Source organism: Lampris incognitus, chromosome 14 (assembly GCF_029633865.1).
Source record: "Lampris incognitus isolate fLamInc1 chromosome 14, fLamInc1.hap2, whole genome shotgun sequence".
Lineage (NCBI taxonomy): Eukaryota > Metazoa > Chordata > Actinopteri > Lampriformes > Lampridae > Lampris > Lampris incognitus.
The window spans coordinates 43,562,555-43,581,721 of record NC_079224.1 but is presented as its reverse complement, the minus strand read 5'-3'; the positions used below and the strand labels follow the sequence as shown (position 1 = coordinate 43,581,721).

Below are 19,167 nucleotides of genomic sequence, written 5' to 3'. Positions count from 1 at the left end.
TGAATACTTATGTACATGCAATATTTCAGTTTTTTATTTTTAATAAATTTGCAAAAAAATTCTACAAAACCTTTTTTCACTTTGTCATTATGGGGTATTGTGTGTAGATTGATGAGGGAAAAAAGGAATTTAATCCATTTTGGAATAAGGCTGTAACATAACAAGATGTGGGGAAAGTGAAGGGGTGTGGATACTTTCCGGATGCTCTGTATATGTCGAGCTGATTTTACAGTGGTTCTCTAAGGAGAAAATAGCCTTAAAGTACACCTTGTTTCTTGCTGTGTGGATCATTCCAGAAACGGTTTATCAAGATTGACGTCAAAAAATGTACATGAGAAACACGCAGCTTCCCAAGATGTAGATTCGCTGCGAGCAGGGTTCGAACCTGCGCGGGGAAACCCCATTGGATTTCGAGTCCAACGCCTTAACCTCTCGGCCATCACAGCTTGGTGTCTAGCAGAAATGGACAATTAATTAAAGATTGGAAGTCATGTGATGCACTAAATATGCCCATTAGTTCCATCTATCTCTCACTGTCTTGCAGTCAAAAAGTGACGTCATCTGATTTCTTGGTTCTTTATTCTAACGAAAATAAATCAGTAAGTCTTGATAACTGATTCTCCAGTGTTCCTCAGTTGGTGTTTCCTCACACCCAGTCACAGTTTGAAAATTAGCAACTGCATGAAAAAATTGGATTAATGTGATAGCCTAAAGGGGAAAAAAAGATTTATTTATTTTACTTATTATCAGTTATTGGATGTTAAAGCCGTGTTAGTTGATTTCAAGTCCAAAGCATTCACCTCTTGGTGCGGCCATCACAGCATGTGATTGGGGTAACACTGTAAATTGAGGGGGGTGGCGCCCCGGTCGCTGACCTGGTAGAGTCTATGCTATATAAGGCTGAGTCCTTACCGCAGCTCCCTGGGTTCGAATCCGGCCCAGGCCCTTTGCTGTAGGTTATCCCCTCTCTCTCTCTCTCCGGCCTTTCCTGTCTCTCTCTTGACTATCGCTGTCAAACAAAGGTGGAAAATGCTAAAAAAATAAAAATATTGGGCTACATATTAACCTCCATTGCTATGCATTTGACACTCAGTAGTTTGGATCCGTAAAGTGAAAAGATCATTACAGAAGTTTACAGGTTTGATCTTGGTGTCTCATCTGATCCAACTCTTCCTTTTGGAAACATTGACCAAGAGCGTTTTGATGACGACCTTTCAATTCCAACGTCTTAACCACTTGGCCATCACAGCACACAGTCAGGCAGAGAAGGAATTATAGATTTAGATTGACATGATGCAGAAAAGATACAAACCGACCGTACACTCCAGCCAAGCAGGTGGATACTAATGCAGGGTGTGTTAAACCGGGAAGATGAATAAATGTATAATGGACCAGGGAGAGTCAAGTGACTCCATGATGTAGATGAACACATCAAGCACACCACGTCTTCAACACCACAGTTACACTTCACATACAACTCCCGCTGTGAGCAGGATTTGAACCTGCGCGGGGAAACCCCCATTGGATTTCAAATCCAACGCCTTAACCTCTCGGCCATCACAGCTGAGAAACTTGATCTGCGCTGACATCATTCGTCACCTCTCCTTCAGTTTTCAGCTTCATGCTCATCACTCGGTCCAGGGCACAGTAGTATGAAAGTGGTTAAGATGTAAGCCACCTCTATTTGATCTCCTTTGCAATTGGCCCGTCAGAGGCCAAAAAAGCAGCTTTGTTATTAGTCGACAGTGCGAATTGCTGTGCCAAAGATCACCAAATTTGAACTCAACCTTAAATGATCGAGATCCCTTTCACAGGAGCCTTAGCTAGAGCAGGGCAGTGTAGTGACAGGACAATAAGACTCACACTCTTACGACCATCTTGATTTGCAGTTGACACACACACACAGGGTGCACGACTCTGAAATACGACATCCAACATAGCTTTAGGATGTGAACTGTAGAGAACTTTTTGTGAGACTCAGAAACGTGGAAATCGCTGTGAGCAGGATTCGAACCTGCGCGGGCGAAGCCCATAGGATTTCAAATCCAACGCCTTAACCTCTCGGCCATCACAGCTGAGAGACCTGATCCCTTAAGTCTTGACAAAAACACATAAAAACATCTAACTAGCAAACACTAGTCCTGGTTGATCAGCGGACTATGCTATGTGGCAGCATCTTTCCATCTCTTCCTCTCTCGCGCCAACCACATGCATGTCCTCCTTCACCACATCCATAAACCTCCTCGTTGGCCTTCCTCTTACCTGGCAGCTCCATCTACAGCATCCTCCTCTCGTTATACCCAGCATCTCTCCTCCACATATATCCAAACATTCTCAATCTCATCTCTCTTGATTTGTATCCAAACTGCCCAACCTGAGCTGTCCCTCTTATATACTCGTTCCTAATCCTGTCCCAACACCCAACTTGCGGGGCATCTGCGCTGACATCATTCGTCATCTCTCCTTCAGTTTCCAGCTTCATGCTCATCACTCTGTCCAGGGCACAGTAGTAGGAAAGTGGTTAAGATGTAAGCGTCCTCTATTTGATCTCCTTTGCAATTGGCCCGTCAGAGGCCAAAAAGCAGCTTTGTTATTAGTCGACAGTGCGAATTGCTGTGCCAAAGATCACCAAATTTGAACTCAACCTTAGATGATCGAGATCCCATTCACAGGAGCCTTAGCTAGAGCAGGGCAGTGTAGTGACAGGACAATAAGACTCACTCTTTTACGACCATCTTGATTTGCAGTTGACACACACACTCACAGGGTGCACAACTCTGAAATACGACATCCAACATAGCTTTAGGATGTGAACTGTAGAGAACTTTTTGTGAGACTCAGAAACGTGGAAATCGCTGTGAGCAGGATTCGAACCTACGCGGGCGAAGCCCATTGGATTTCAAATCCAACGCCTTAACCTCTCGGCCATCACAGCTGAGAAAACAGATCCCTTAAGTCTTGACAAAAACACATAAAAACATCTAACTAGCAAACACTAGTCCTGGTTGATCAGCGGACTATGCTGTGTGGCAGCATCTTTCCATCTCTTCCTCTCTCGCGCCAACCACATGCACGTCCTTCTTCACCACATCCATAAACCTCCTCTTTGGCCTTCCTCTTACCTGGCAGCTCCATCTACAGCATCCTCCTCTCGTTATACCCAGCATCTCTCCTCCACATATATCCAAACCATCTCAATCTCATCTCTCTTGGTTTGTATCCAAACTGCCCAACCTGAGCTGTCCCTCTTATATACTCGTTCCTAACCCTGTCCCAACACCCAACTTGCGGGGCATCTGCGCTGACATCATTCGTCATCTCTCCTTCAGTTTCCAGCTTCATGCTCATCACTCTGTCCAGGGCACAGTAGTATGAAAGTGGTTAAGATGTAAGCTTCCTCTATTTGATCTCCTTTGCAATTGGCCCGTCAGAGGCCAAAAAAGCAGCTTTGTTATTAGTCGACAGTGCGAATTCCTGTGCCAAAGATCACCAAATTTGAACTCAACCTTAAATGATCGAGATCCCTTTCACAGGAGCCTTAGCTAGAGCAGGGCAGTGTAGTGACTGGACAAAAAGACTCACACTCTTAGGACCATCTTGATTTGCAGTTGACACACACAGGGTGAACAACTCTGAAATACGACATCCAACATAGCTTTAGGATGTGAACTGTAGAGAACTTTTTGTGAGACTCAGAAACGTGGAAATCGCTGTGAGCAGGATTCGAACCTGCGCGGGCGAAGCCCATTGGATTTCAAATCCAACGCCTTAACCTCTCGGCCATCACAGCTGAGAAAACAGATCCCTTAAGTCTTGACAAAAACACATAAAAACATCTAACTAGCAAACACTAGTCCTGGTTGATCAGCGGACTATGCTGTGTGGCAGCATATTTCCATCTCTTCCTCTCTCGCGCCAACCACATGCACGTCCTTCTTCACCACATCCATAAACCTCCTCTTTGGCCTTCCTCTTACCTGGCAGCTCCATCTACAGCATCCTCCTCTCGTTATACCCAGCATCTCTCCTCCACATATATCCAAACCACCTCAATCTCATCTCTCTTGATTTGTATCCAAACTGCCCGACCTGAGCTGTCCCTCTTATATACTCGTTCCTAACCCTGTCCCAACACCCAACTTGCGGGGCATCTGCGCTGACGTCATTCGTCATAACTCCTTCTGTTTTCAGCTTCATGCTCATCACTCTGTCCAGGGCACAGTAGTATGAAAGTGGTTAAGATGTAAGCTTCCTCTATTTGATCTCCTTTGCAATTGGCCCGTCAGAGGCCAAAAAAAGCAGCTTTGTTATTAGTCGACAGTGCGAATTCCTGTGCCAAAGATCACCAAATTTGAACTCAACCTTAAATGATCGAGATCCCATTCACAGGAGCCTTAGCTAGAGCAGGGCAGTGTAGTGACTGGACAAAATGACTCACACTCTTAGGACCATCTTGATTTGCAGTTGACACACACAGGGTGAACAACTCTGAAATACGACATCCAACATAGCTTTAGGATGTGAACTGTAGAGAACTTTTTGTGAGACTCAGAAACGTGGAAATCGCTGTGAGCAGGATTCGAACCTGCGCGGGCGAAGCCCATTGGATTTCAAATCCAACGCCTTAACCTCTCGGCCATCACAGCTGAGAAAACAGATCCCTTAAGTCTTGACAAAAACACATAAAAACATCTAACTAGCAAACACTAGTCCTGGTTGATCAGCGGACTATGCTGTGTGGCAGCATATTTCCATCTCTTCCTCTCTCGCGCCAACCACATGCACGTCCTTCTTCACCACATCCATAAACCTCCTCTTTGGCCTTCCTCTTACCTGGCAGCTCCATCTACAGCATCCTCCTCTCGTTATACCCAGCATCTCTCCTCCACATATATCCAAACCACCTCAATCTCATCTCTCTTGATTTGTATCCAAACTGCCCGACCTGAGCTGTCCCTCTTATATACTCGTTCCTAACCCTGTCCCAACACCCAACTTGCGGGGCATCTGCGCTGACGTCATTCGTCATAACTCCTTCTGTTTTCAGCTTCATGCTCATCACTCTGTCCAGGGCACAGTAGTATGAAAGTGGTTAAGATGTAAGCTTCCTCTATTTGATCTCCTTTGCAATTGGCCCGTCAGAGGCCAAAAAAAGCAGCTTTGTTATTAGTCGACAGTGCGAATTCCTGTGCCAAAGATCACCAAATTTGAACTCAACCTTAAATGATCGAGATCCCATTCACAGGAGCCTTAGCTAGAGCAGGGCAGTGTAGTGACAGGACAAAAAGACTCACTCTCTTACGACCATCTTGATTTGCAGTTGACACACACACCCACAGGGTGCACAACTCTGAAATACGACATCCAACATAGCTTTAAGATGTGAACTGTAGAGAACTTTCTGTGAGATTCAGAAACGTGGAAATCGCTGTGAGCAGGATTCGAACCTACGCGGGCGAAGCCCATTGGATTTCAAATCCAACGCCTTAACCTCTCGGCCATCACAGCTGTGAAACCTGATCCCTTAAGTCTTGACAAAAACACATAAAAACATCTAACTAGCAAACACTAGTCCTGGTTGATCAGCGGACTATGCTGTGCGGCAGCATCTTTCCATCTCTTCCTCTCTCGCGCCAACCACATGCATGTCCTCCCTCACCACATCCATAAACCTCCTCTTTGGCCTTCCTCTTACCTGGCAGCTCCATCTACAGCATCCTCCTCTCGTTATACCCAGCATCTCTCCTCCACACATATCCAAACCATCTCAATCTCATCTCTCTTGGTTTGTATCCAAACTGCCCGACCTGAGCTGTCCCTCTAATATACTCCTTCCTAACCCTGTCCCAACACCCAACTTGCGGGGCATCTGCGCTGACATCATTCGTCATCTCTCCTTCAGTTTCCAGCTTCATGCTCATCACTCTGTCCAGGGCACAGTAGTAGGAAAGTGGTTAAGATGTAAGCGTCCTCTATTTGATCTCCTTTGCAATTGGCCCGTCAGAGGCCAAAAAAGCAGCTTTGTTATTAGTCGACAGTGCGAATTCCTGTGCCAAAGATCACCAAATTTGAACTCAACCTTACACGATCGAGATCCCATTCACAGGAGCCTTAGCTAGAGCAGGGCAGTGTGGTGACAGGACAAAAGACTCACACTCTTACGACCATCCTGATTTGCAGTTGACACACACAGAATGCACAACTCTTAAAGACGACATCCAACATAGCCTCAAGATGTGAACTGTAGAGAACTTTCTGTGAGACTTACAAACGCGGAAGTCGCTGTGAGCAGGATTCGAACCTGCGCGGGCGAAGCCCATTGGATTTCGAGTCCAACGCCTTAACCTCTCGGCCATCACAGCGCATGACGGCGTCGCTACTGAGAATGAATCAAAACATGGGACTATGGTGGCACGCCCCGGTTAGAGTACTCACTACATAAGGCTGAGTCCCTACCGCAGCTGCCTGGGTCCGAATCCGGCCCAGGCCCTTCGCTGCATGTCATCCCCTCTCTCTCTCCTGCCTTTCCAGTCACCGTCTTGACTATTGCTGTCAAACAAAGGCAGAAAGATTCTCAAAAAAATAATCTTACAAAAAAAATATTGGACTGTATACTACCCTCCATTGCTATGCATTTGACCCTCAGGAGTTTGACCCGTAAAGTGAAAAGGTCACTACAGGCCTGATCTTGGTGTCTCGTTTGAGCCAAATCCTCCTTTTGAAAACATGACCAAGAGCATTGTTTAACAGGTCTAAAGAATTTGTGAGATTTTAAATCTAATCTTCTGATGACCACCTTTTGAGGCCCAGCTTTTTAAACCACTTGGCTATCACAGCACACGATCAGGCAGAGAATAAATTAGACATTTGGACTGACATGATGCAGAAAAGAGACAAGCTGAGGGTACGGCCCGGCCAAGCAGGGGGATACTAATGCAGGGTGTGTTAAACCAGCCAAGATGTATAAAGTCGACCGGGAAGAAATTGACTCCCTGATGTAGATGAACACATCAGCTCAGCAAGCATACCATGTTTTCAACATCAGAACGACAGTTTATTTACAGGCTCACTGTGAGCAGGATTTGAACCTGTGCGGGGGACCCCCATTGGATTTTAAAGCCAATGGCCTAGCCTCTTGGCCAAGTGGTCGTCAGAAGATTACATTTAAAATCTCTCAAATTCTTTAGACGTGTCGAACAATGCTCTTGGGCAAGTTTCCAAAAGGAAGAGTCGGATCAAACAAGACACCAAGATCAGACCTGTACATTTCTGTAGTGACCTTTGCACTTTAAGGATCTGAACTCCTGAGTGTCAAATGCATAGCAATGGAGGGTAGTATGTAGTCCAATATTTTTTGTATACACTTCATATCTCAAAGCTATGTTGAATGTCACATCTTGCAGCTGTGTGCACTGTATGAGTTTCCACCCGTGCGGATTAACTGCAAATCAAGATAGCCACAAGAGTGTGGCTCTTCCGTTCTGTCACTAGACTCGCATGCTCTGGCTGAGGCTCTTGACTGTCATCTTGATACTTTCAAGTTGAGCTCAAATCCGGTGATCTATGACAGTAATTCACACTGTCGACAAATAACGGAGCTGCCTTTTTTGGCTTCCGACGGGCCAATTGTAAAGGAGGTCAAATAGATGGGGCTTACATTTTAACTGCTTTTATACTACTGTGCCCTGGACAGAGTGATGAGTATGAAGCTGGAAACTGAAGGAGTGATGATGAATGATGTCAGCGCATATGGGTGTTGGGACAGGATTAGGAATTAGTATATTAGAGAGACAGCTCAGGTTGGACGGTTTGGATGCAAATCAAGAGAGGCAAGATTGAGATGGTTTGGGTATGTGTAGAGGAGAGATGCTGGGTATATTGGGAGAAGGATGCTGAAGATGGAGCTGCCAGGCAAGAGGAAGGCCAAAGAGGAGGTTAATGGATGTGGTGAGGGAGGACATGCATGTGGTTGGCGTGAAAAAGGAAGAGATGGAAAGATGCTACCTCACAGCATAGTCCACTGATCAACCAGGCCTAGATTGTAGATGTTTTTATGTGTTTTTATCAAGACTAAGAGTTTAAGTTTCTGAGCTGTGATGGCCATCACAGCTCAGAAACTTAAACTCTTAGTCTTGACAAAAACATCTAACTATCAAACAATCTAGGCCTGGTTGATCAGTGGACTATGCTGTGAGACAGCATCTTTCCAGCTCTTCCTTTTGGAAACACAACCAAGGGCATTGTTCAACACGTCTAAAGAATTTGTGAGATTTTAAATCTAACCTTCTGATGACCTTTCAAATCCAGTGTCTTAACCACTTGGCCATCACAGCACAGAATCAGGCTGAGAGTGAACTAGAAATTTGGTTTGACATGATGCAGGAAATAGACAAAGTGAGGCTACAGTTTGGCCGAGCAGGTGGATACTCAAGCAGAGTGTGTTGAATCAGGGAAGATGTATAAAGCTACAATGGACCAGAGAAAATCAAGTGATTCTCTGATGGAGACGAACACACCAGCTCAGCAAACACACCACATCTTCAACATCACAATTACTCTTTATGTACAACCCTCGCTGTGAGCAGGACTCGAACCTGCGCGGGGAACCCCCATTGGATTTCAAGTCCAACGCCTTAACCACTCGGCCATCACAGCTACGGAGACAATTGGATGTGGGTATGTGTCCTGGTCTCTGCGCTAGCGCCTCCTCCGGTCGGTTGGGGCGCCTGTTCGGGGGGGGGGGGGTAATAGCGTGATCCTCCCACGCGCTACGTCCCCCTGGTGAAACTCCACACTCTCAGGTGAAAAGAAGTGGCTGGCGACTCCACGTCAATCAGAGGAGGCACGTGGTAGTCTGCAGCCCTCCCCGGATCAGCAGAGGGGGTGGAGCAGCGACCGGGACGGCTCGGAAGAGTGGGGTAACTGGCCAAGTACAACTGGGGAGAAAAAGGAGGGAAAAAATGTATATGTGTGTGTATATATATATATATATATATATATATATATATATATATATATATACTACTACTACTACTTTCGGCTGCTCCCGTTAGGGGGCGCCACAGCGGATCATCCGTTTCCATCTCTTCCTGTCCTCTGCATCTTCCTCTGTCACACCAGCCACCTGCATGTCCTCCCTCACCACATCCATAAACCTCCTCTTTGGCCTTCCTCTTCTCCTCTTCCCTGCCAGCTCCATATTCAGCATCCTTCTCCCAGTATACTCAGCATCCTTCTCCCAGTATACTCAGCATCCTTCTCCCAGTATACCCAGCATCTCTCCTCCACACATGTCCAAACCGTCTCCATCTTGCCTCTCTTGCTTTGTCTCCAAACCGTCCAACCTGAGCTGTCCCTCTAATGTACTCGTTCCTGATCCTGTCCTTCTTCATCACTCCCAGTGAAAATATATACATAAAATTTAAAAAAGTACAGTACAATACAGTTGCCTAACGACTGAAACCAAAGACTAGTTTGATATGCAAATATGGGTGTGACCTTTAACCTGAGCTTCAGAGGCCATGAGTATTATGCACAGAGGACGAGGGAACGTTGCAATCACAGCATTGTATAATGACCGAAACCAATGAGCGGCTTCATATGCAGATATTAAACTTGAGTGCAAACTTCTCTCATTAGCACTTATTAATATACGGACAGTGTTTATTAATGACACATGACATATTGTAGGTAAGGTACAGCCTGGCCAAGCAGGCTGATATTCATGCAAGGTGTCTTTGTGCATGCTCAATAATCCAGCAAAGAAACTCAAAGGTGGCTGAATCAGTTCACCTGGACACAACGTATATCGAGAAGGAAACGTTTCATCGCTCATCTACGTGACCTCTTCAGTCTCAACTGACTGCAGGTTTCCCCACCCTTATAGGCAACACAGTGGCAGGGAACCACCTTCCTTCAACCTGTCACAGCCTCTCACCCTTGACACCTGCTACGCCAGCTGACACCTGCTACGCCAGCTGACACCTGCACCACCAGCTGACACCTGCTACGCCAGCTGACACCTGCACCACCAGCTGACACCTGCTACACCAGCTGACACCTGCTGCGCCAGCTGACACCTGCTACACCAGCTGACACCTGCTACGCCAGCTGACACCTGCTACACCAGCTGACACCTGCTACACCAGCTGACACCTGCTACGCCAGCTGACATCTGCTACGCCAGCTGACACCTGCTTCACCCCGGCAATCGCCCTCATCCTTAAAAGGCCTCCACTATGGACCAGTCTTTGCTGGAATGTCGCCATTCATGGACTCCTGCCTGCCTGCCACAGAGCCACCTCCTGCTCTACCCCCGAGATTGGTCACTTCAATAAAGACTGGGTTCTTCCCTTACCTAGTTGTCTTGTCTGCTTTTGGGTTCTTTCCCGATACGTGACAGAACCGAGGGGGGGGGGGCTAAGAGTACATCTGCCACCATCTTCCAACGCTGTGATTGCAAACATTTCCAAATCCTCTGTGAGTAGTACACATGGCCATTGTACCTCTAGTTAATGCTCACGGCAATTTGCATATGAAACCAATCGTTGGTTTCGGCCCTTATGCCACTGTGTTGTTTATAAGGGGGGATTCCTGCACTCAGTTGAGGCTGAGGACGTCATTTAGATGAGTGATGGGAAGTTTTTCTGTCAATAAACGTTGTGTCCAGATGAACTGATTCACAGTGCTGTGATAATGTAAGGTGTGTTAAGCTGTGGAAGAGGTTAAAGTTATAATCAACCGGGAAGATGTAGATGTTAGCTCAGCAAACCATGTCTCCAACATCACTGTTACACAACTCTCGCTGTGAGCAGGATTTGAACCTGCGCGGGGATCCCCCCATTGGATTTCAAGTCCAACGCCTTAACCTCTCGGCCATCACAGCTCGAGAACTCCTCAAGTCGTGGTGTTGAGAAAAACACAAAAACGTGTAACGAGCGCACAATCTAGTCATTGCCCTGGTTGATCAGTGGACTATGCTGTGTGACAGGTACAAGGGATGCAGTGAAAACCCCCAAAACATTCAAATGACATTCACGTGCCATTGATTATTCCCTACATGTTGTTCCTCGTGACAAACAGGGACAACAGTTCCCACCGAGAGGCAACCAACCCCGTTCACAGTCCTTCACACGTATTCTTTGGGGACGTCTGTCTATTCCCGTGTGTCCAATCTGGACGGACGAGACTATTACCCACGTTCTCCATGCTGCACACATCCTGTCATTTCCTCCGTGCTTATCACAGTGGCAGAGGATTACTGTCAGACACTTGCAGAGGACAAAACAACCCAAAACCCTGGCGTTTCTGTCTCTGCTCCTGTCCTCTTCTGTAGGAGTGTCTGCTCTCTGTTTGTGTGTCTGTTATCTGTATCTACAGTGCCATGAAAAAGTGTTTGCCCCCCTCCTGGTTTCCTCTGTTCTTGCATGTTTGTCACACTTAATTGTTCCAGAGCTTCATACCAAATGTATGAAGCTCCGGGCCTCCAGCAAGCCACAGTAAGAGCCGTTGTCTCCAAATGGAGAATCAGAATCAGGTTTACTGGCCATGCAGGTTTGCGCATGCGTGGAATTTCACTCCGGTTTCGTGGCTCTCTGTGCACTTACCATAGAATAACACTACAACACAACAATCTTCAGATATATACGCAAGGACTGACTTACACAGGTGAAATAAGAGGCGACAAAGTGCAGTGGTGAAGAGAATATATCAGAGATGCTGAAATAGATGTTAGCGGGTTACTTACATACATGCCTGAGGTAGATGGACATGACACAGAGCGTACCAGTATATGCACAATGTACCGTACAGCAGTGTTTCTCAACCGGGGGTCCGCGGACCCCTAGTGGTCCGTGGTGTAATTGCAAGGGGTCCGTGAAAATAAAATATCTTTAAAAAAAAGATCCTATGACATTTATAGAAACAGGATTATTTTACTCAAATGTGACTGAGACCTTTATCTACCTAGACTATAAAGGGTAGCAGGACTTTTTTCTCTAATTACATCTGTTTCACAAGTGTAATTTGTTGTATTTTAATAAGAGATCTCGCCCCCGTTTGCATTGTTAAAAGTTACTGCATAAAAATTCTGTTTTGTTACATATATCTGAAAGTTACTGAATACATATTCTGTTTTGTTACATATATCTGAAAGTTACTGAATGCATATTCTGTTTTGTTACATATATCTGAAAGTTACTGAATACATATTCTGTTTTGTTACATATATCTGAAAGTTACTGAATACATATTCTGTTTTGTTACATATATCTGAAAGTTACTGAATACATATTCTGTTTTGTTACATATATCTGAAAGTTACTACATAAGAATTCTGTTTTGTTAACTATATCTAAGTTACAACTGAAAGCTCTTATTTTTGCCCCAAAGAGTGAATAAATGCTATAATGCAATTTAAAATGCAGTTTCTACTGTTTCTATCAAATTGCAACCCCCCTCCCCCAAGATCAGGTGGAGGGGCCCTCAGGGTAGATCAGAAATACGCAGGGGGTCCAGGACCCCAAAAAGGTTGAGAACCACTGCCGTACAGTATATACAACATGGTTGGATTTATTTGACAGTGTTAAGCATTCATTTGAATGACAGCCAGCTGAAAGAAACGGTTTTTATATCTGGTTGTTTTGGGGAACAGTGCTCTGTAGCGCCCACCAGAGGGGAGGAGTTGGAACAGGTTGTGACCAGGGTGTGATGGGTCTGCAGTGATGTTGCCTGCCCGTTCCCTGAGTCTGGAGAAAACGTGGAACTGTGGTGATCTTCCCAGGAGTGGCCGGCCTACCAAAAGTCCTCCAAAGGCACCATCATCCAGGAAGTCACTCGGGACACATCTAAAGAACTGCAGGCCTCTCTAGCCAGGGCGAAGGTCATCGTTCCTGAAAGAAAGAGACCGGGCAAGAATGGAGTTCATGGGAGAGTTGCAAGGCACAACCCACTGCTAGCTTAGAGAAACATTTGTGCTCATCTCACATATGCAAAAAAAAGCACATTTATGATGCCTACGCCTTTTGGGATGATAATTTCCTTTGGACAGACGAATCAAAAGTTTTACTTGTTGGAAGATACGGGCCCCCATTACGTCTGGCGTAAAGCAAACACAGCATTACACAAGAAGAAGGTCATACCAACAGTCAAACGTAGTGGTGGTGGTGTGGAGATGCTTTGCTGCTTCAGGGCCTGGAAGACCTTCCGTAATGAAGGAACCACGAATTCTGCTCCCCGCCAGAGGATTCTGGACGAGACTGCCAGGTCATCAGTCTGTGATCTGGAGCTGAAGGGTTATTGAGTTATGCAGCAGGACAATGATCCAAAACACAAGAGTAAGTCCACCTCAGAATGGTTCATAAGAAACAAAACGAAGGTTTTGGAGCGGCCTGGTCAAAGTCCTGAGGTGAACCCCATCGAGGTGCTGTGGCAGGACCTTAGACCAGCAGTTCATGCTCCAAAACCCACCAACGTCGCTGAATTACAGCAGTTCTGCGAAGAAGAGTGGGCCAGAGTTCCTCCACAGCGGTGTGAAAGACTGCGCTCCAGTTATAGGAAGAGTTTGGTTTGAACTGTTTGAAAATCTTATCATCTTCAACTCTGTCACCTCCAGCTCCACCTCCTGTCCTCTCATCAGTGCCACTGTCTCCAAACCATACAACATAGCTGGTCTCACAACCATCCTGTAAACCTTCCCTTTAACTCTTGCTGGTACCCTTCTGTCACACATCACTCCTGACACTCTTCTCCACCCACTCCACCCTGCCTGCACTCTCTTCTTCACCTCTCTTCTGCACTCCCCGTTACTTTGAACAGTTGACCCCAAGTATTTAAACTCATCCACCTTCATCACCTCCACTCCTTGCATCCTCACCATCCCACCGTCCTCCCTCTCATTCATGCATAGGTATTCTGTCTTGCTCCTGCTGACTTTCATTCCTCTTCTCTCCAGTGCATACCTCCACCTCTCCAGGCTCTCCTCCACCTGCACCCTACTCTCACCACAGATCACAATGTCATCTGCAAGCAGCATAGTTCACGGAGACTCCTGCCTGATCACGTCCGTCAACCTGTCCGTCACCATCGCAAACAAGAAAGGGCTCAGAGCCGATCCTTGATCAGAGTGTAAGGAACACTGAACACTAGCATTCAAAAGCTGAATGAAACAGGCAGTCAGAGGTGGGACAGTCAGTCAGAGGTGGGACAGGCAGTCAGAGGTGGGACAGGCAGTCAGAGGTGGGACAGGCAGTCAGACTAAACTGCCTCCTCAGGCTGTATTAATCCTGTTCCTGGAAAACTATACATACCATGACGGATCAGGCCAGTTCAGATCCAGAAGCAGTCAGCAAAATGCAAACTTTACGGGGTAAAGGTGAGATGGATGAACATGCTGAGAGGTTATTGTAGGTGGTCCCGTTTGTCCAGATGAACCACATCTCATTTTCCCTCCACCTAAACTAATATTGAACCACGGCCCCGCCCGACACAACCAGTTTAGCATACTATGGAGTTTTTAAACACAACGAACAATAATGATGAAGCACTCAGGATCTGTAAGGCTTGTGTGCTTAGTGTATTTTTATATCAGGCAGAGGAAAAGCTGGGCGGTTATTTGACATGTGTTGAATATTCTTCATCCTAATAAGTCTCACTGCTACTACATTTTAATTGTGATAATTAGTGACGTCAATATGAGGAATAGAAATTACTTGTTGAGGGAGCAATTTAATGTTAACTGCAATGTGTAAATTTGAGGCAGAAATTCTGGCTTACTGTCGAGACGTCTGTCAAATGGATCTGTGAAATTTAGTTTTAGTAGTGAATAAATAAGTAGTTGCAGAAGGGGAAGTTGTATTCTTGGACGACTGTCTGGAGGCAGAAGAAACCCTGTTTCTTCATAGTTCAGATATGAACAAAACATCCTCCTAAGTTTACAGTCGGTTTCATTTGGCCTCAGAAAGTAATTTCTCTCATGTCGTGAAATGTAATTTAACTGGTTGCTTCTGAAAAATGGTGAATCTGCATATAACCGCTGCCCTCTTGAAACTAAAAGGAACCAGAGGCGATGAATTCTTACTGATTCTCAGGAAAAATGAGTGTTTGTTTGCAGCAAGTCCCTCAAACCGTGCACGACTTTAATTCAAATCATCCCCCTGTTCGTTCCCTGTGGAGCCTCTCCAGACACTGCAACCCGTTTGACATCGTTGGTTCAGATCTTCCCGCCCTCTGTCGTTCTGGATGTCTTCACAAATATGGATTAGGCTTACTCATGAAAATATTCCTTGCTAATACTTATTTAGGTTGTATTCGATGCATAATGAACATATTTCATGCAGAGTGACTGTGGCAAGCCTGTTGCCAGTGGGGAGGGTTCGGGATGGAGAGATGGGCACCAAGTTCAGTGGGAACAAAGGCTTTTATTTACACTCTCTGTTGTCAAGTCTTAACTCGCACAGGCCGCCTCGCTCTCTTCCTGCAGAGCTTGCTGCGGCGTGGCTCCCTTCTCTCTGTGCGTTTACTGCAGGATGTAAACTCTGCCGCGAGCCGAGGCTTAACCGCACCCCCACTACCACAGTGATATTCAAAGCCTGTTTGCACTTGTTTTCTGAAAAGTTCTTTCAGCGGAGTTTTCCCTCATCTGAATCAATGATGTGAGGCTAGAAAGGGTCATCTATTTTCCACTGTTAATCTAAAGCCCTCTGGGCCTGGAATTGGGATTTAGAACAATACTAATGAACTAGATTTTAACACTGTCCCTTCGCTATGTATGTGAAATCCTCTTGTCCTTGGACCAGGTGTCGCTATTCTCTGTCTTTGGCCTTCATACCTGTCTTATGCATGGCAGCTATCTCTATGCATGTCTGCTGGCTGCATGCATGTCTGCTGTCTATATGCATGGCTTCTTTCTGCATGCATGTCTGCTGGCTGCATGCCTGTTTTCTGTCTGTGTGCATGTCTGCCGTCTGTATGCATGGCTTCTTTCTGCATGCATGTCTGCTGGCTGCATGCCTGTTTTCTGTCTCTTTGCATGTCTGCCGTCTGTATGCATGGCTTCTTTCTGCATGCATGTCTGCTGTCTGCATGCACATCTTCTGTCTGTATGCATGTCAGCTGCCTATATGCATGTCAGCTGTTTGTATGCATGTCTTTCTGTATGCATGTCAGCTATCTATACGCATGTCCCCTGGCTGCATGCATGTCTTCTGTTTATATGCATGTCTATTGTCTGTTGTCTGTATGCATGGCTGCATGCATGCCTTCTTTCTGTATGCATGTCAGTTGCCTATATTTATGTCAGCTGTCTGCGTGCACGTCTACTGTCTGCATGCATGTCTTCTTTCTGTATGCATGTCAGCTGCCTATATCCATATCAACTGCCTATGTGCATGTCAGCTGTCTGTATGCTTGTCTACTCTTTGTATATGTGTTGCATGTATTGCATGAATGTCCACATGCACTGTTGCATGTATGTCATGTTGTCCTAGTCCTTGTCGGGAAGTAAGATAGAAATGTATTTCCACACCAATGTCACCGTAACAGATTCTGAAACGTTCATTCTACTTATCAAATAGTGATTATTCTGCCAGTTTTTATTCGATCACATGATTTGATTTTACTTCATTTTCCATTTCTAATGTCATGTTTTGGCCTCTTGTAAAAGCCACATGCCTGTCGGTCAGATCCAGGGTTATATTTACTGTCAAACTGAAGTGTTCATTCTGTGACTCCTTCCTGGTCCTCTGGAGAGAGTCCAGGTGGTGTATTCCTTATCTCCCCAAATGCAACTCTATAATCGGGGTCTGAGAGAGATTTACTGACAATTGAAATAGGCTGCTTTTCATTCAGTGTGTGGTTGTGCTTCACTAAGCACAGCGATGGCTAAGCATACCAGCCTACACCCAAGAAAAATGAAATACAGGGACTTTAATAACAAGAGGCCTGCATGGCATCTATGGATTTACTCTTTCTCAAAATGCACTTGTGTGTGTGTGTGCGTATGTGTGTGTGCGCGCACATTTGCACAACTGTATGTTTCACATTTTTAGCGAACTTAACTTATAATGACAAAGCTACCAATGAGTCGACCATATGACATATGTCTGCATGTTTTCTCAAAAACAAAGTTGTGAAACAACTGGCGACACAATGGCACAGCTGGTTTTAAAAAGATAAATACTTCTTTTGTTCGTTCACAGGTGAACAGCGATGTTGTCTGACGGTTTAGTATGGTTAGGTATGGTTCTAGTATAGTTAGGTATGGTTAGATATAGTTAGGTATGGTTAGATATAGTTAGGTATGGTTAGATATCGTTAGGGATGGTTCTAGTATAGTTAGGTATGGTTCTAGTATAGTTAGGTATGGTTAGATATAGTTAGGTATGGTTAGATATAGTTAGGTATGGTTCTAGTATAGTTAGGTATGGTTCTAGTATAGTTAGGTATGGTTAGATATAGTTAGGTATGGTTCTAGTATAGTTAGGTATGGTTCTAGTATAGTTAAGTATGGTTAGATATAGTTAGGTATGGTTCTAGTATAGTTAGGTATGGTTCTAGTATAGTTAGGTATGGTTCTAGTATAGTTAGGTATGGTTCTAGTATAGTTAGGTTTGGTTAGATATAGTTAGGTATGGTTCTAGTATAGTTAGGTATGGTTAGATATAGTTAGGTATGGTTAGATATAGTTAGGTATGGTTCTAGTATAGTTAGGTATGGTTCTAGTATAGTTAGGTATGGTTAGATATAGTTAGGTATGGTTCTAGTATAGTTAGGTATGGTTCTAGTATAGTTAGGTATGGTTCTACTATAGTTAGGTATGGTTAGATATAGTTAGGTATGGTTCTAGTATAGTTAGGTATGGTTAGATATAGTTAGGTATGGTTCTAGTATAGTTAGGTATGATTCTAGTATAATTAGGTATGGTTAGATATAGTTAGGTATGGTTCTAGTATAGTTGGGTATGGTTCTAGTATAGTTAGGTATGGTTCTAGTATAGTTAGGTATGGTTCTAGTATAGTTAAGTATGGTTAGATATAGTTAGGTATGGTTCTAGTATAGTTAGGTATGGTTCTAGTATAGTTAGGTATGGTTCTAGTATAGTTAAGTATGGTTAGATATAGTTAGGTATGGTTCTAGTATAGTTAGGTATGGTTCTAGTATAGTTAGGTATGGTTCTAGTATAGTTAGGTATGGTTCTAGTATAGTTAAGTATGGTTAGATATAGTTAGGTATGGTTCTAGTATAGTTAGGTATGGTTCTAGTATAGTTAAGTATGGTTAGATATAGTTAGGTATGGTTATAGTATAGTTAGGTATGGTTCTAGTATAGTTAGGTATGGTTCTAGTATAGTTAGGTATGGTTCTAGTATAGTTAGGTATGGTTCTAGTATAGTTAGGTATGGTTAGATATAGTTGAGTGGTGTTAGGGAGTTTGGTATAGTTGGAATGAGTTGGTATAGTTTGGTATGGATAGGTACATATAGCTCTGTAACGTCTGATACAGTAAGCTATAGTTTGTATAGTCAGGCATAGCAACAGTCAGTATATATTTAGTTTGTAAAGTGTTATATAGTTCAGTATGGTTCACTATATTTTTTGGGGGGGGGATTCCCCCCCCCTTTTTTTCTCCCCAATTGTACAAGTCCAATTACCCCCCTCTAGTGAGCTGTCCCGGTCTCTGCTCCACCCCCTCTGTCGATTCGGGGAGGGCTGCAGACTACCACATGCCTCCTCCCATACATGTGGAGTCGCCAGCCGCTTCTTTTCACCTGACAGTGAGGAGTTTCGCCAGGGGGACGTAGCGCGTGGGGGGATCATGCTATTCCCTCCAGTTCCCCTTCCCCCCTGACCAACCAGAGGAGGCGCTAGTACAGCGACCGGGACACATACCCACATCCGGTTTCCCACCCGCAGACACGGCCAATTGTGTCTATAGGGACGCCCGACCAAGCCGGAGGTAACACGGGGATTCGAACCGACGATCCCTGTGTTTTTTTTAAATTCCTTTTCGGTTGAAAAGGAATTAAAAAAGGGGCAGGGGGAACTGGGGGGAGCGGCTGGGGACTCCACATGTATGGGAGGAGGCATGTGGTAGTCTGCAGCCCTCCCCGCATCGGCAGAGGGGGTGGAGCAGCGACCGGGACGGCTCGGAAGGGTGGGGTAATTGGCCAGG

At 45.0% G+C, this 19,167-nt stretch overlaps 10 non-coding genes across 10 annotated transcripts; all 10 read right to left on the bottom strand.

Moving 5' to 3' along the window:
* Positions 1–364: 364 nt before the first annotated feature.
* trnas-cga (transfer RNA serine (anticodon CGA)) lies at positions 365–446 on the bottom strand. The gene has a single exon. It is a non-coding gene; the product is annotated as a tRNA-Ser (tRNA).
* A 1,035-nt stretch (positions 447–1,481) lies between these two features.
* On the bottom strand, positions 1,482–1,564 carry trnas-uga (transfer RNA serine (anticodon UGA)). The gene has a single exon. It is a non-coding gene; the product is annotated as a tRNA-Ser (tRNA).
* A 429-nt stretch (positions 1,565–1,993) lies between these two features.
* trnas-uga (transfer RNA serine (anticodon UGA)) lies at positions 1,994–2,075 on the bottom strand. Its single transcript has one exon. It is a non-coding gene; the product is annotated as a tRNA-Ser (tRNA).
* A 778-nt stretch (positions 2,076–2,853) lies between these two features.
* trnas-uga (transfer RNA serine (anticodon UGA)) lies at positions 2,854–2,935 on the bottom strand. Its single transcript has one exon. It is a non-coding gene; the product is annotated as a tRNA-Ser (tRNA).
* Positions 2,936–3,708: 773 nt separating this feature from the next.
* On the bottom strand, positions 3,709–3,790 carry trnas-uga (transfer RNA serine (anticodon UGA)). The gene has a single exon. It is a non-coding gene; the product is annotated as a tRNA-Ser (tRNA).
* Positions 3,791–4,564: 774 nt separating this feature from the next.
* trnas-uga (transfer RNA serine (anticodon UGA)) lies at positions 4,565–4,646 on the bottom strand. Its single transcript has one exon. It is a non-coding gene; the product is annotated as a tRNA-Ser (tRNA).
* A 780-nt stretch (positions 4,647–5,426) lies between these two features.
* trnas-uga (transfer RNA serine (anticodon UGA)) lies at positions 5,427–5,508 on the bottom strand. The gene has a single exon. It is a non-coding gene; the product is annotated as a tRNA-Ser (tRNA).
* Positions 5,509–6,280: 772 nt separating this feature from the next.
* trnas-cga (transfer RNA serine (anticodon CGA)) lies at positions 6,281–6,362 on the bottom strand. Its single transcript has one exon. It is a non-coding gene; the product is annotated as a tRNA-Ser (tRNA).
* A 2,211-nt stretch (positions 6,363–8,573) lies between these two features.
* Positions 8,574–8,655, bottom strand: trnas-uga (transfer RNA serine (anticodon UGA)). The gene has a single exon. It is a non-coding gene; the product is annotated as a tRNA-Ser (tRNA).
* Positions 8,656–10,802: 2,147 nt separating this feature from the next.
* On the bottom strand, positions 10,803–10,885 carry trnas-uga (transfer RNA serine (anticodon UGA)). The gene has a single exon. It is a non-coding gene; the product is annotated as a tRNA-Ser (tRNA).
* Positions 10,886–19,167: the final 8,282 nt, after the last annotated feature.